The 14,857-nt window shown below is 36.1% G+C and overlaps 1 long non-coding RNA gene across 1 annotated transcript in view; it reads right to left on the bottom strand.

Annotated features, from left to right (window-relative positions):
* LOC122138526 overlaps positions 1 to 12,447 on the bottom strand; it is a 96,740-nt gene extending 84,293 nt beyond the window's left edge. The window contains exon 1 of the long non-coding RNA XR_006155650.1: positions 12,390 to 12,447. This is a non-coding gene — a long non-coding RNA (uncharacterized LOC122138526). The remainder of the gene's footprint in view (positions 1 to 12,389) is intronic.
* Between the last annotated feature and the right edge of the window lie 2,410 nt (positions 12,448 to 14,857).

Here is a 14,857-nt window from a genome sequence, read left to right as displayed (position 1 = left end):
TTTTAGTGAAATGATTTGGATTGATTTGCTACCATTAGTTATTGCTTCATATTTAAATCAAAGCTATTGGCAAACCAATGAACTCCCAAATGGCTAATATTCACAAGTGCAAAGCTGATCACTGAAAAACATTATTTTTTTCCCAGTATTCAAAGCTTGCGTTTGCATAAAATAAATGAAAATCACACATAAGATGTGACAGGGAAACATTGCGGTTTAGTTTAATGCTTTGCTGACTCATTTTACAGTCAGAATGATTCTCATCCTTCACACTTTAAAGGCGAAAATGAGGGACTCAGCGCTTTCCTCGGTGACTCATCTCACCGTGTCATGGCCGGTTTCCCATAGGCTCCCTCGAGCGGAGACATCCATCCATAATGCCCGCAAACTGCTGAGCATCACGATAGCACATTAAAACCAGCCATGAGGCACACTGAATCTGACGAGTGAAGCTTGGCCGAGGATATCCACGAGGCAAGGATGATTTTTCAAGACACTGTGCCCAGCACACATGTGCATCTAGAGCCAGAAGTCCACTTCTGAGAAAAAACTGACATCAGTGAACACGGACGCTACATCTAATGTACTTCATGTATTAAACGGGTCCCTTAGAAGAATCATCTGATGATAAACATTACTGAATCATTAAGCCTCTATTGCATCTCCAGTGATGTTGAAGCTCCTCCAATCAAGAAATACTGAAGCGGTGCAGCTAAACTACCACATTTGCTCTTTTAGTCATGAAGCCAGAGATTGTTTATTGCTGTCAGAAACCGAACCTGCTTTTCATCTCTTTTCAAAAAACAGAGCCAGACTTCTATGAGCAACAGCACTTGATATTGTAACAGCGATTGTGTTTATTTTCATGAGATGCATCTGTATTCAAAATGATGATGACTTGATACACAACGCACGTTTAAACATCTGACATGTTAGTGCACACTTTACACAAATAATTGGTGACTAGGTACATCAATTATAAGGTCTTTGTCCTTCCCAACTGTAGTTATGATCACAAAATATGTTTGCACACATGAATAGCAACACGAGTTTTGATTCTTGATGACATGAAAAAAGAAAGGAAGTGTTTATATTTCAATTGTTTATGTTTTATGCATTATTTTTTATCGAAGTGATTTTTAATTAAAAATATTAAAATTGTATTAATTTATTTGATTACACAACCTTTTAAATTAAAAATAATTTAATTCAGTTAAAGAAATTAAACAGAATCGAAAAATCATTGGTATTTTTTTTGGAGAAAATAGTCATATTTGAACCATTACATTATTTTATTTAATTTTTTCTGTTGATCTGAATATTTCAGGTTTACATCACAACTTTCAATCCATAATTTTATTTGGTTTGAGCTCAGTTTGGTCGACTGAGGCATTTACATAAAGGCTTTGCAGTTCTACTGAGCCATCAATCCAATTATAAACAGATTATTTTGCTGAATGTAAACGTAGCTACTATTTCAATACAAAAAGCATGTTAACGAAATGTAGCACAGAGGCACATAACAAAGAGTGCATTTGATTATTACCTCATTTTCACCCAGTTGTAAAGAGGCATGCTAGTCACGCTATACCAAGTGTTGCTCATTACTGGACAAGCTCTATTTTGAAAGCTAAGACTACAGTCATGCTAACTGAAAAAAAAAATGTAGTTCAAATGATTACCATCTCCAAATTTCAGTTTGTCGCTCCCCAAACACCACTGCTCAAAATACACAATCAATGCATTCAGCTCTGTTAATGAATTCCAACAACCTCTTAAAGTCTCCAAAGCTCAAAAGCTATTCAGCCTTCAGAAGCAGATGTCCCGCAGGTGACCAGCTGCACGGGCCCTAATGTTTATTATAAGACTGAGCAAGTGTCTCGCAAGGTGAGGGGTCAGGAGTGGCAAACGGCATTAGGGGCCCCCTGTCATGACCTTTTAAATAACTGCAAGGTTATGTGACTCTAGGGTTAATGGTCACATGTTGGGGTCAGGCGTGAGGCTCGGCTAACGCTCTCTGACATTCAGTGCTGACATGTGGGTACACTGACACCCGTCTAATACAAAAAGACACATGGCTGTTGCATGGGCCGAGTTAATAAGAGAAACTGTGGCAAGAGCTTTGGAATGGCAAGTCATGCTGGTAATATGACAGAGGCTTTATGAAAGCCAGATCTTTGAGAAATGTCGTTTTCTGTTCTCTCGTCCAAAATGGATTTGTCAATTCGAAGTGGCCCGGGAGAGATGAAGCTATTGCAACAAGGCCTTTCTCTGAGAGGCCGTCCAAGAGTTTAAATCAACCATGAAGAATATAGGTCATTAGAACTAAGGTGTTTAGTGTCCATAGCTAATTAGTTAAGGTTCTGAGCTGTTGACAAAATCTTTCATATCAATCATAGTAGGGATGAAACAAAACCTGCTCTTATTGACAACACAATCCTGCTCTTTGATCAAGGCACTTAAGCCTTAAGTTGACCATCCCTGCAATTAGTATACTGTAAAAGTAGACAAACTATTCTTTTTGTGTAACAGCATTAACACCACAAGCTACTCTGGTGCAAAAACAACCGCTTTTGAATGACTGAATATTGATAAGGTGGCAGAATTAAATATGAAAAACTTACACTTAGAAGAATATTCCAGGTTAGGCACAAAGCCCAAAATGTGGATTACCTAAAAAAAAATAATTGACTCATCAACTCTTTAAATAAAGAAATTATTGAACTCACTATTGCAAGTTAACATCTCACAATTCTAATTTCTAGCCGTTCTTAGATGATATCTCACAATTTAGACTTTCTATCTCGCAATTCTTATTAGTGGAATATATATATAGTGATAATCAACAACATGCTAAATATTACTTTTGAACTGAGTTTAACTTTTTAAACATCACTGCACTGCATCATATTTTCTGAATGAAACTCAATACTGATCCAATATTTTGAGGTGCTGATTTTAAAATCAGTGGCTGATTTTCTCTAGCACATCACACTTTCTCACAAAGAATGATGCATTTCTTAGCATTTTTGCTTTTGACAACCAATGAAATCTTGTATTATCCCTTGCCAAAAGACATGATACCTATCTTCATGTCTATTAGGCTGGGCCAGGTTAAAACTATTCATTCAGTTTCAAGCTGATTTTCACATTAAGGAATGACTCTGAAGATATTATGTTATGCCTAATCCTGATTTCCACTTTTTCCACTACTTTGCGGTTTTCAAATGGATCATCGGATGGCCATTTTCCACAAATTGATATAATTCTTTAGCATCTTAATGAAAAGTATATAATATACTTTGGTTAAAATTTCTCAATGGTAGTGTAAAAAAGCACCCTTTTTACCCTGTCAAAAACAGCTCTTTTCAGAGCAAGTCGTTTTTTTGCATGCCGCTTTAAATGCTAATGAGCTCTGCTCACCCCGCCCCTCTCTTCCCTGGGGTGATGAGCCGTGCTCTGAGAGACTGTTTATTTTATCCGCGAAACTTGCTAACTAGCACGCCATTAGGAATGTCGATTTGCAAAGATACGCATTTACGTAGATCGGGGGTGCATTCCCTTTAAAAACAAACATAATCCACTGCGTCTTCAGCGACTCAGATGTCGGGATTAAATGACTAATTCTATGTTCATTATTACAGCCAACAACAGAACAGGTCTAAGGTAAGACACTTGTGTCAATCAACAATCGTGGGAGGGGCCTGTGTCTGTGTGACGTTACACAGACAGGCATCTGAGAATGGCTTGATATGAGAAAGGGGTAATGATTTTAGGAGATTATAAAAAAAAAAAAAAATCATTATCATTTTAGGGTGGTTGTGTACACTCACTGCCAACACACATTTATGTTTAAACAACAAGTAAAAGTGCATTTTGAATCCGGTGACCCCTTTACAGTAAATGATACATTGAGTACTTTTTGTCATTAACACCAAAACTTTTGACATTTGACTGCTTTTGTTGTTTTGATAAGAGCGAGTCTTTAACAAAGTTTAATTAAATTATGTAATAATAGGCTTTTTTAAAGTTAGTGGTTAAGTTAGTAGTTGTTTTGTTTTTTTAATATAAGATGTGTATATTTTTGTTTTTTTTAAAACACGCGAAAATACATCAACACACTAAATCCACTCAAAACACCTCAGCAACTGCATAGCAACCACTCTCAACTCCCTAGCATTGAGTTTTGCTTGAGGAAACTACACATACTGTGTATCTTTCTTGCAAAATTCCCTCTTTGCCCTTACCAAGTTTCTGCTGTTAAGTCAACTTTAAAGCTTAATGTACAGACACCATTCAAACTTTTCTTTGTTTGAAGGAAATAATTCATTCTTCACAAATTTTAGCCAATAGCGGTGGCGTCGTCACAATATTTGCACACAGAAATAAATGGTCAAAGCTTGGCTGGTTAGAACAGCCTGTTTAGCTCTATTCACTTGCTGCCTTGCAAGCACCAGTGTTTCCTTTAGGAAATGCAGATCTAGTTAAGCTATTGCTCTGCTTACAGAGAAAATGAATGGCTACTTGTGTGCATTGCTGTGAGAAAGTAAGTGAAAAGGACAGAAAGGGAATATGAAGATAAATTGCTCTTGATTTTGGCTCGGCCTTGTTGATATCATCGCTGCATGCATGCAATTACATGCAATGGACACATTTATTCTGAAGCTCACTTTTTAAAAAAATTTAGTAATACTTGGAGAGCACACGAGCGCCTACAGTGATTTCACTGTGGATGACATCCCTTATCTTACCATGTCTGAGGCAAGATGATGTGGAACCACTAATTGGAATCTCCATGGCAACTCATCACAAGCTTAGCTAATGTCAGATCTGCAACATAAATCTTTCACAACAGCTCAGCTCTGAGAGAGAACAGATGCGCTGTAAACAATCCAAGACAATCCAAGCATACTGAAGCAGTCCTGACTCAGTAACATCAACACATGAGCTGTGACCACATGGACCATGTATATTTTCTGGGATGTTTTGATTGCACCCTGTTGCAAATTGATCCTTTGTAGGCGATAGTGTTTAGGATTTGTAAAGTTTCTTGTGCAATGTAGGATTTGCAAGGCCCAGGCGATGCTCGCATGGCCAAGGCTAAATGATAAAGAGTTCTGCAAAGACATGTGAGACAAGCTTGTTTAGATTTTTATCCCAAATGAGACATTTATATAAAACAATTGACCCTTCGCTGAGCCGCGCCTCAAAAACATTACTGACCGGTACAACCTTAGCAACTGTTGCCGTCTGCTATAGTAGCAGACAAATTTTTTTATGCTTAGTCTACAGCATAGTTGCAGAGTTGGCTTCGAAAGATGGAATGTGAGTTGGCCACATCCCACAGGAAGTGGAGTTGGAATTTGATTGGAATTGGAATGACAGGGAGAGGAACGCCAATCTACAGTATCTATCAAAGCCTTTTTTTTTTTTTTTTAAAAAACGTTAAAACAAGGCACACATTCAATACTTACAAATTTAGCTTTTGTCGTTTTTTTTTGACCACTTAAACTAAATCATCAAATAATTATTTATATTAGCTTATCTGAGTTGGCAAAAATGACGATTGCTTAGCGAAGGTTCAGTTAATCAAATTGAGCTTTTTTAAATGAACAGATCTTTTTTGTGCATTCCCAAAGTCTTATAATTTGTGTCCCAAGACAGAGAAACTGATATGAATATACTGTTGGGATGATTTAAATCATTTAAGTGTCATTACATTCAGCTAATAGTCAATAACTTAAGCCAGAGCATTACATTCTATCATGCTTTTCCATCCAACGTACAACTGACAGACAGATGTTGCTTCCCACTCACAAGAATGCTGATCATATGTCAGGTTTTCCAGCACAGCATGCCAATGCAGTCTCATTTCTTTCAAGGTGAACGTTACTTCAAACTCAGTTTTCAGTAGGACCGCATAAACAAAAGATGGGAGGAATTATCCTTCACATGCCATAAATCATGCACAATATGCTACTGATGAACTCTCTGAGCTCTGTAAATTTCAGGAGCAGTCCAAAGAGCAGGCATATAACCTCAAACAATTTGATCTCAGTATTCCAGATGTTTTGGCACCTACTGTAGGAGTAATGACATAAAAACAGAGCAAATAGAATTTGACATTCTATTTGTTAACAATACCTCCTAAATGTAAAGCACAGCTAAAGCACTCATACTACTCGAATGGGCCAAAGATGTAAATTGTTGCTCAGAGAAACTGCAGACTGCTGGCATTGACTGTGAGGGAACTAAGCCAGAAAGAATCTGCAGAACTTCTTGCATTTCCTGAGTTGCTTTGGTGGAGAAAATCAATTTAAACATGGTAAAAATATATATTATTAAATATTATCTTGCATGCATATGCAAAATATACACAAGTTCATGCATTACAGTTCCTTTTATGCACCAAAAATGCATTTTCCTGCAAATGTCGGTTTCTGAAAAAATCTCAGAAATAAGTGTAGAATCATCAAAATTTCTGCCTGCCTAAAAGTAAGTACTTACTATTTTACAGATTTAAGACCCAAAACTAACTGGAATATACATTTCTGCTGATGGACATCTAGTTTACAAAATTCTGGGTAAAGACTTGATGACATTAACATTTGCAAATCAAAACTTTCCAGGTTGTCTAATGCACCTTTACTGTGCAATATGCATCAGCTGAGAATAAAATTACACTGCAATTTTAGTAATCATATAAATGAGAACCAGAAGCATTGATCACAATAAAGATGTCACTTGAAGATGATGAGAGCGAGAGGAAAGTGCATTCAGAGTTCGTTTCTCTGCAGCCCACTGGAACCTGATTTGTCAGAAATACATAAATCCTGTCTGCTATAGCCATAGTAACAAAAACTTGTCGCCATGGACACGGTTAAATTAATACAAAAGCATGCCAAAATACATTGGCACAAAGACCTCAGTGACAAACATCAGTGACTATGGCTACAGTCAATGATTACAAAAGCTCCCTTCCTACTGTAGGTGGTACCCCTATAGGAGCTTCCCAAAGCTTACACATTCTCCTGGTGGGAAGAGGGCAAAAGCAACCAACAGACATCAACAGGGAAGCCAGATAAAATCTCTGCCTTCGAAATCTCTGAAAGCCCATTCAGGGCCGAGCTAAACGCCTGTTTTCTGAATGGGGCTGTTAGCTGAGCTTTTAACCGTCTCAAGGAGAGATATCTCTACAGCACATGTTCATTTTGGCTATGAATTTTCCAGGCATTCAAGGTTTTTATCTGCTCACATGAAAGCCTGAATAGCAGTAACTGTTTAAACTAGCTGCAAAATGCACTTAAACTACTGATAATATCAAAACAAAAGTAAAAGTTTGTTGTGAGGGTGAAACATCTTTTGAAAGTTGCCTTAAATCTGGATGCCTTAAATCTGTCTGAAGAAGCCATATTAAAACTAACCTAAGTTGGTATGCAGGTCTTAACTAGTCTCTTACCCTGGCCAGGATGGTTTGTCGTTTGGGAGACTAACTGTCCTAAAATCAGCTAACCATAAAATCCAACCTGTATTAGTTTCCTTCTTCTCATGAACATAAAAGAAGATCATTTGAAGAATGTGAGTATTTTTTTAAAAAAAATATCTTCTGTTGTGTTGTGTTTTACATATTTCTAAGAGAAACAGAATCTTGAATGAGTAGTAGTTGCAGCATCAGTAATTTTTATTGCCATATTCAATGAGAAAGTGTAGGGAGGGGTCTTACGTATCAGGTTATTGAGGGGCAAAGACAAACTTAAAAAAAAAATGTTTGAAAGGAAGCACACCAATGAACCACACAGTAAGACCAGGAACATGCATTAGAGGGGGAAAAAAAGGTAATTTTTGATTTCATGTTAACTTTAAACACTCAGATGTGAGGTTTAATATCTCAGAACTGGGATAGTCGGGTTGCCATATTGCTTGAGTTGCAAAAATAACAAACAGCTTTGACAGTAGCACCGAGACATCTTCCCCATGAGCTGATTTGGGAGCCAAAAAGTTTCGTTCACCATGCTGAATTTGCACATAAATTACCTTGAAGTGCTTCATGCTCTCCTTGACTGTGTTTCTCTGGTTCCACCCTGGCTGGCAACTCTAGCAGCATACTAAAATTGGAAAATAAAAATGGTAATGAGAGAAACCGTATCCTATTCCAAATAAAATCTCATGCTAAGTGAATTTTCTCCACGGCTGAGATAGAACCATTGTGAAACGAGTGCATTTAAGTGGCCTTAATGTTAGCTTGCTTATCAGTGCTTTTGCAGCATGGTTTGCCTTTATAATTACACTCGAGTGTTGCATTAAGACAAACTATGCAAAGAAACAGGTCACTGCCAGGTTTATGGTTGACAAAGTTTGGTCAAGAATTTGCCTTAACCCTTTGCAGAGACGGGAGCTTCTAGTATGCGGGTTCGAAAATGAGGGCCCTTGATAAACATCCTTCTTACCACAGGAAAATTTGCAACATAATTATATGCTCTGCAAAGCCTCCATGTCCTCTCTTGAGAGTCTCTGCAGAACCATAGACGCAGTTGGGATCCACGACCAAATCACAATTCTTACCCACCAACCAGTCATAAACTAGAAGCCTGGAACCAGACCAGATTCCCCTACAAATGGCTGCCGTGTTCGACACAAGTCCTATTGGCTGGGTCATTGAAAGAGAAAGCAGAACATACCACTGCCGTGTCCTCATTGCGGTCAGCGTGCATCCACCTTTCTGAATGGGCAAACGCAAGACTCCAACAATACGTCCACTGTAGCGTGTGCATGGCGCATATCTTTGGTGGAGTACTGTCAGAGAAGACAGATTGCTGGAAGAAGAAAAAGCAATTGTGCTTAAATAGTGACGACATTATGAAGGACAACAGAGCATGTCAAACATGCGTCGGTTTGTGCGGGCCAGGCAGCAGTCTGACAAGCCTGGAGGAGGGAAACCAGCAAGAATACAGGGCATAGTCACATAGTTTGTTCCTCCTAGGGGAAATAAAGACTCAAGATGAGCAGAATGTGACACAAAAGGCATGTCTTAGGTCACATAAAAATCTTTTTATGATAAAACATACCAATATTTAATTAACAGTTCATTAGCCCACATAACTGATGAACCAGTATTAAAATAATTGCCCATATATGACTAATAATTCTATATAATTTTAGAATGTAAATCAATAAATCAATTAATGTATTTATTCCAAAGATTACATTTAAGATATAAAATTATTATCAATTCTATAGATTAACTATAAGTTTTTTTTTTTTTTTTTTTTTTTTTTTTGGGGGGGGGGGGTTACAGCAAAAGAAAATCTAAATGTAAAAAGAGAGAATGAGCATGCACAGTTAAATACAAATGCTGACTAATTAATTCAATGAGAAAACAAAAACCAATTCGATGCATTTTGCCACCAATAAGAATGTCCCTGAAGTTAATGTTTTTGAAAGAAGTCTCTTGCGCTCACCAAGGCTGTATTTATTTGAACAAAAATACATAATAATAGTTACACAAATAATTAGGTGCAAGATAAATATCAGCCGATAATAATGCGCATCTCGTCAGTAAAGCCGGTTCTCTAATCAGCGGTAAATTCCATCAGGTGCGTGATTTCACATAGAGCAGCTGTTACTACACAGTGCCGTTGTTAACTGACAAGCTGCGCAAATCCACGCTGATAATGAACTTTCGAATGCTATAGTTCTTTTAAGCATATTTAACCAAGTCTAAAACCTGTTCTATAGAATTTCACTGATTTTTCCCAGAAAAGTTAGCAAATTCTGTGTACCTAGTCAGTACTATCCATCTTGTAATGTCCTCAGGCATTTTATAAGTAGGATAATCTTCAGTCAGGAATGTTTTTAGTCAACCCTGTTCTGTTTTTAAGGTCAGGAAACGTGGGTTAGCTGAGAACAAATTCTACATGCGTTGTCTGGAGGAATATTTTGTGCCAGCAAAAACCATGGCTTTGACCTCTAAGTATGTGCACAATCCCTGGGCCAAACATCCCTACGGACTTCAGAAATGCAAATGAAAGACGAACACAGTGTATTTGATTTTGCATTGAATTAATGATATTTTTCTCATGCCACTTTTAACTTGCATGTACTCTAATATTTTGGGAACTGATGGTTGAGAGGAAAGGATTTTGTTGATCAAAATCAACAGTAAGATTCAGTGGAAATGCATTCAATACGTTTCAACTTTTGTAATAATCTGCTGATTTTCTTCTTTAAAAAGAGACCAACCTTAGATCTATATTCCAATAGATATTTTAAAAAATGGGGGGGGGGTGACAGTTAAGGGGTTAAAACACACACACACACACACACACAAAATTGTATGATCACCTTTTCTTTTATAAATTTCAACAAATGCAGGTCAGAATAAGCAGTTTGTTTCATTTTACATAAATATATTGGTTACACTGAATGACAATGGAACACCGTTTCACACATATTTTTATATTTTATTTTCACAAAAGCTATTTGAAACATTAAACTAGACACTTTGCTTTCATTTAATGCACTTTAATATGCTCTTTCACTACACTGGTTGGCTGAACATGAAGGAGAGCTTTAGAATTGAATTAGCTGTGTGAGTTTAAGGCATCCAGAAGCCTCATTGTCTCTCTGATGCTGCTTCTGTTCAACAGGCAAGCCATGTAATCCTGGGAATTAGGCTGAGATGAACTGCAAAAAGATGGATAACTGGGGCCAGTACTACTGGCCAATCCTGACACATCTGGACACAAACTGCCCCATGGCTACAAACGTAAATTTTGTGTAGAACTAAACGTAAAGAAAAGCTTAGAGAATCTCAACCTGTATCGATTCAACCAATATGGACTCTAATGCTAACCAAAAGCATTAGTTTAGGGCTGTACTATCTGTTTGACCAACCGAGGGATAATAGGGGCACTGTTTTGTAAATAATTATTATTTTTGCATTTCAGTTTAATAATGCTAGTGGCACAGATATTACTAAATTGAAATGGCTAGATATACCTGAAGTTTAAGGCTACTGTTTTCCAGTAATCACAAAATGCATAGTGTACAATAAAAAACTCTGAACTGGCAGAAACGAGAGGATTTCTTCTAGGGATTTGTGTTAGTTTTGTAATCTAAAATATATAGTAGTATATTATATTATAAATATTAGACAGAAGGTTTGAAAGAAAAGGTTTTAAAAAATAATAGATTTTAAATATTAAAATATAAATGTTAGACATAAAGGTATGAAAATTAAATAAAACTAGTTTATGTTGGAGTATTAAAATGACTAAAATGAAAATAAAATAAATTTAATTTAAAAAAAAAAACTAATAAAAATGACAAAAACGTTTAAAAAAGCTAAAACTAAAATAAATAAAAAAATAATAATTATAAAAAATCTATGTATTGATAAATACTACATAAATAATCCCAAAACAACACCGGAGCAGCTCGCCAAACACACACACACACACACACACACACACACACACACACACACAAACAACACAATTGTACAATCTCACAGCCACATATTAACATACATGTATGTTAACGCTTGAAATCATTAGTTTGTGTAAACAGTGCAACGCCCACAAGGCTAACTGAATAAAAGACAGATGGAGACATTACATGAAGAGAGACATTCATTTACCAATTAAGGCGTTTTTAAGACATGATGGAGAGCGAGAAATTCCTACACTGATGTTCACAGACCACATCCTACTCATAATATTTGTACATAGACACCTTTCTTCCTCTGACTGCATTTTTCCATCGATTTTTCACCCTGTGGGCGACTGCTTTCGCAAACTGAGAAACATTTTCAAGCATTGTAAATATTCAAAGATCCGGACAACACAATTAAAATGTGACAGAGATGGCATAACATGCTACTTTTGCTATCACTGACAGAACATTGAAAAAGTTCTTGACATTACAGATTACTATGACACAAATGCGAACAAACAGCAAAACAAATATTAAGAACCCATTAAGTAAAAATAGTATCAATGTTATGGATTTCCACTTAGAAGTAAGGCAGAAGCATACTTTACCAAGTACACAAACACTTAACCTTCAGAACTCTAGGGGGCGATAAAGTTCATCTGTGTCATTTTATTTAGGTCGCAAGAAATAAACACATTAACTAACTTGCGCAACAAAATACTTAAGTATTGTACAAACACTTAAACTTTATTAGATATAACTTATTTTCACAATGGCAAGAATTAAAGCCAAATTTTGAAATTGCTTATTGAGGGATTGAGAGTTTGCATAAATTAAAGTGCATTTTGGGATTTTGAAACATTGTCATAAACTTATCAAACATGATTGAATGTTTTAGAGTGCAACAAACCAATTAAGAGCACAAAACATCCCAGCAAACCATCACTCATACTCACAGATGTTTGTGCTGGTGCTTTCCCTCCAAAATGTTGTCACTTCCTGGAGGATGATGTCATTAGGGAAGTGGCTGTTGTTAGTTAAAAACATTCTGGATGTCCTGCTTCCAACTTTTCCAGTTTTGAAAATGCTTTATTTGGTTTCCTCACTTATGGACACATCTTTTCATGAGGAATATTATTTAATTAATCTGATAACTCTATCAACTAAAATAAGTATAAATAAATATAAATATGCAGGGAATAAACCTTTTAATTTTAAAGACAGAAGTTCAAAAATACCTGAAAAATAGTTTGAAAATAAATGTGTTAAGATTTGTAAACCTTTTAATGTTTTTATTCAGCTGAATTTTGTTATATTTATTTATATATTTGTATTTTTTTTTATATAGTTAATTAAATAGGAAAAAGTTTTTATTAATTTTTGTTTGGGGGGGGAAAAAAATTTTTTTTTATCAATAAAACAAATAAGATAAATATGAAATTAAATCATTTAGTGAAATTATATAATTAGTTGTGACATTGTGATAACATAATAAGGAAAATATATAATTTATATCCAATATCTTTATTATATTATTTTTTTTATCATATTACAATATTTAATAAAACCATATAAATAAAATGTAATCATATTAAGTAATATTTTAATATTACATAAATAATAACAATTTATAAAATACTTTTAACATTTAACATATTAAAACATGGTGCACAAGAAAAAAAAGTAACTGCCTAACATTAATTAATTAACCATTCAAAAAAAAAAAAAAAAAAGAAGTCTCCACATGGAACTCTGGTTAGTAGTGTTCACACCAGTAATTTGCGACCGTTTATCTCCTCATTAGCGAGCGGATAACAGTTCCAGCTCTTTCCAGTAACTTGCACTCTGCATCCATTACGTTTGTTTTATATCCAGGGATAAATATGCTGTGAGTGAACTGGGGCAATTTGATATCTTATACGACTGGAAAACAGTCCCAGTTCAGGTCCAGAATGGTAGATCATAGATGACTCATCAAGAAATTCCGCAACAAATATGAAAACAGGCATAATTCAATGAACAGTAAAACATCTTTGCAAGCTTTCTGGACACCAGTGCCAGGAAGACAGGCGCTGTGGAGCTGTTAGTGTAAAGATGACATCAATCAGACAAGTCAGGCTTACTTTAATGAAATCCAAACATCACAAAGACATATATTAAGCAGTAAAGTTTTGAAAAACATGCATACAGGGGCAACATGGCCCTAAACTTCATGTATCAAAACAGCATGTACATTCTTGTGTATTTATGTTTGTCTCCTTGGTTTGTGATGTGTAGTTCAGCACTGTGTAAATCTCTAGTAATGAAACGCTCAGCGTCTGCGGGCCAGCATTCATTCCAAGGTGAGCCTCTTACCATTGCTAACAGCTCCTTCTAGTGGTCAAAATCTCAGAGGTGCGCTAAATCCAACAGAAAAGACCCACACAGACACTCAGGCTTGTACAGCTGCATGGGTAAAACAAGAGACAGCATGTATGAAGAGCACAGGACAATCAAAAGAAATGAAATATTGTGTGCAGTTCTTTAAACTTGCTATCATACATCTGACAAAGCAATTTGAAAGCAAAACAGAGCAAGCCATTGATGGGCTTTACATATGGGACATGTGCAAATGCCATTTTGCAGCAGTCTATAAGGCAAATCAGGGACGTGTAAACAGCAGAGGGCCACTTTGGACACGAGCGAACAGTATGATTAAACAATCGTGTCTGTTAAATCTCATCTAAATTGTAGTTTAAGCAGTTCAAAGTTCAGAACAGGTGGGTGTAGATTGCCTATTCTTAAACTATCACCAAATCCCGCATGAGAGAACGGAGATGTTAAGCATTTACCACAGTATTCACCACACTTTTATTTCTATAGGAGTTTTGTAACAAGGGTTGAGCTGTAACACCATCAGTTTAACCATTTAGAAGGAAGTTACATCACTAGATGATTGACACCCTTATGAGAAGATAGAAATACATGATCACATCTGGCTTTGTGATCATGTTAATGAAGAATACATCCGAATCAGCAGCTTCTCCTGTTTAATTTGATATATAGCATTCAGTTGTGACACATTCAAAACTATTGTTTTATAGTAGTTTTCGGTTTCTTTTTGCTGGAAATATGTCCCACATGTTCGCAATTTTGAATTAAAATGCTTGAAAGCATAATCATTATTTTGAACAAGTCAATTTGATTATCCATGTTTTCTATTAGTGCTACCGGTATCAGCAGCACACTAATTTGAACAGTTTATGGATAAGTAGTAGATTTCCAAACTATTTTAATTTGCAGAAGACAAACATGGGAATTTTATGTCAAAGTTTGAGACACGCAGAGCAAAACAAGACAGAGTTCTCCCATTCTCCCTTACTCATAGCCTACATGTTCTCTGCGCGCACTAATATACGGGTGGTGCCTATCAGCAGAGCGATTC

This window comes from Cyprinus carpio, chromosome B9 (assembly GCF_018340385.1).
Source record: "Cyprinus carpio isolate SPL01 chromosome B9, ASM1834038v1, whole genome shotgun sequence".
In the NCBI taxonomy this organism is placed as follows: domain Eukaryota; kingdom Metazoa; phylum Chordata; class Actinopteri; order Cypriniformes; family Cyprinidae; genus Cyprinus; species Cyprinus carpio.
This window is presented reverse-complemented; position numbering and strand designations above follow the sequence as displayed.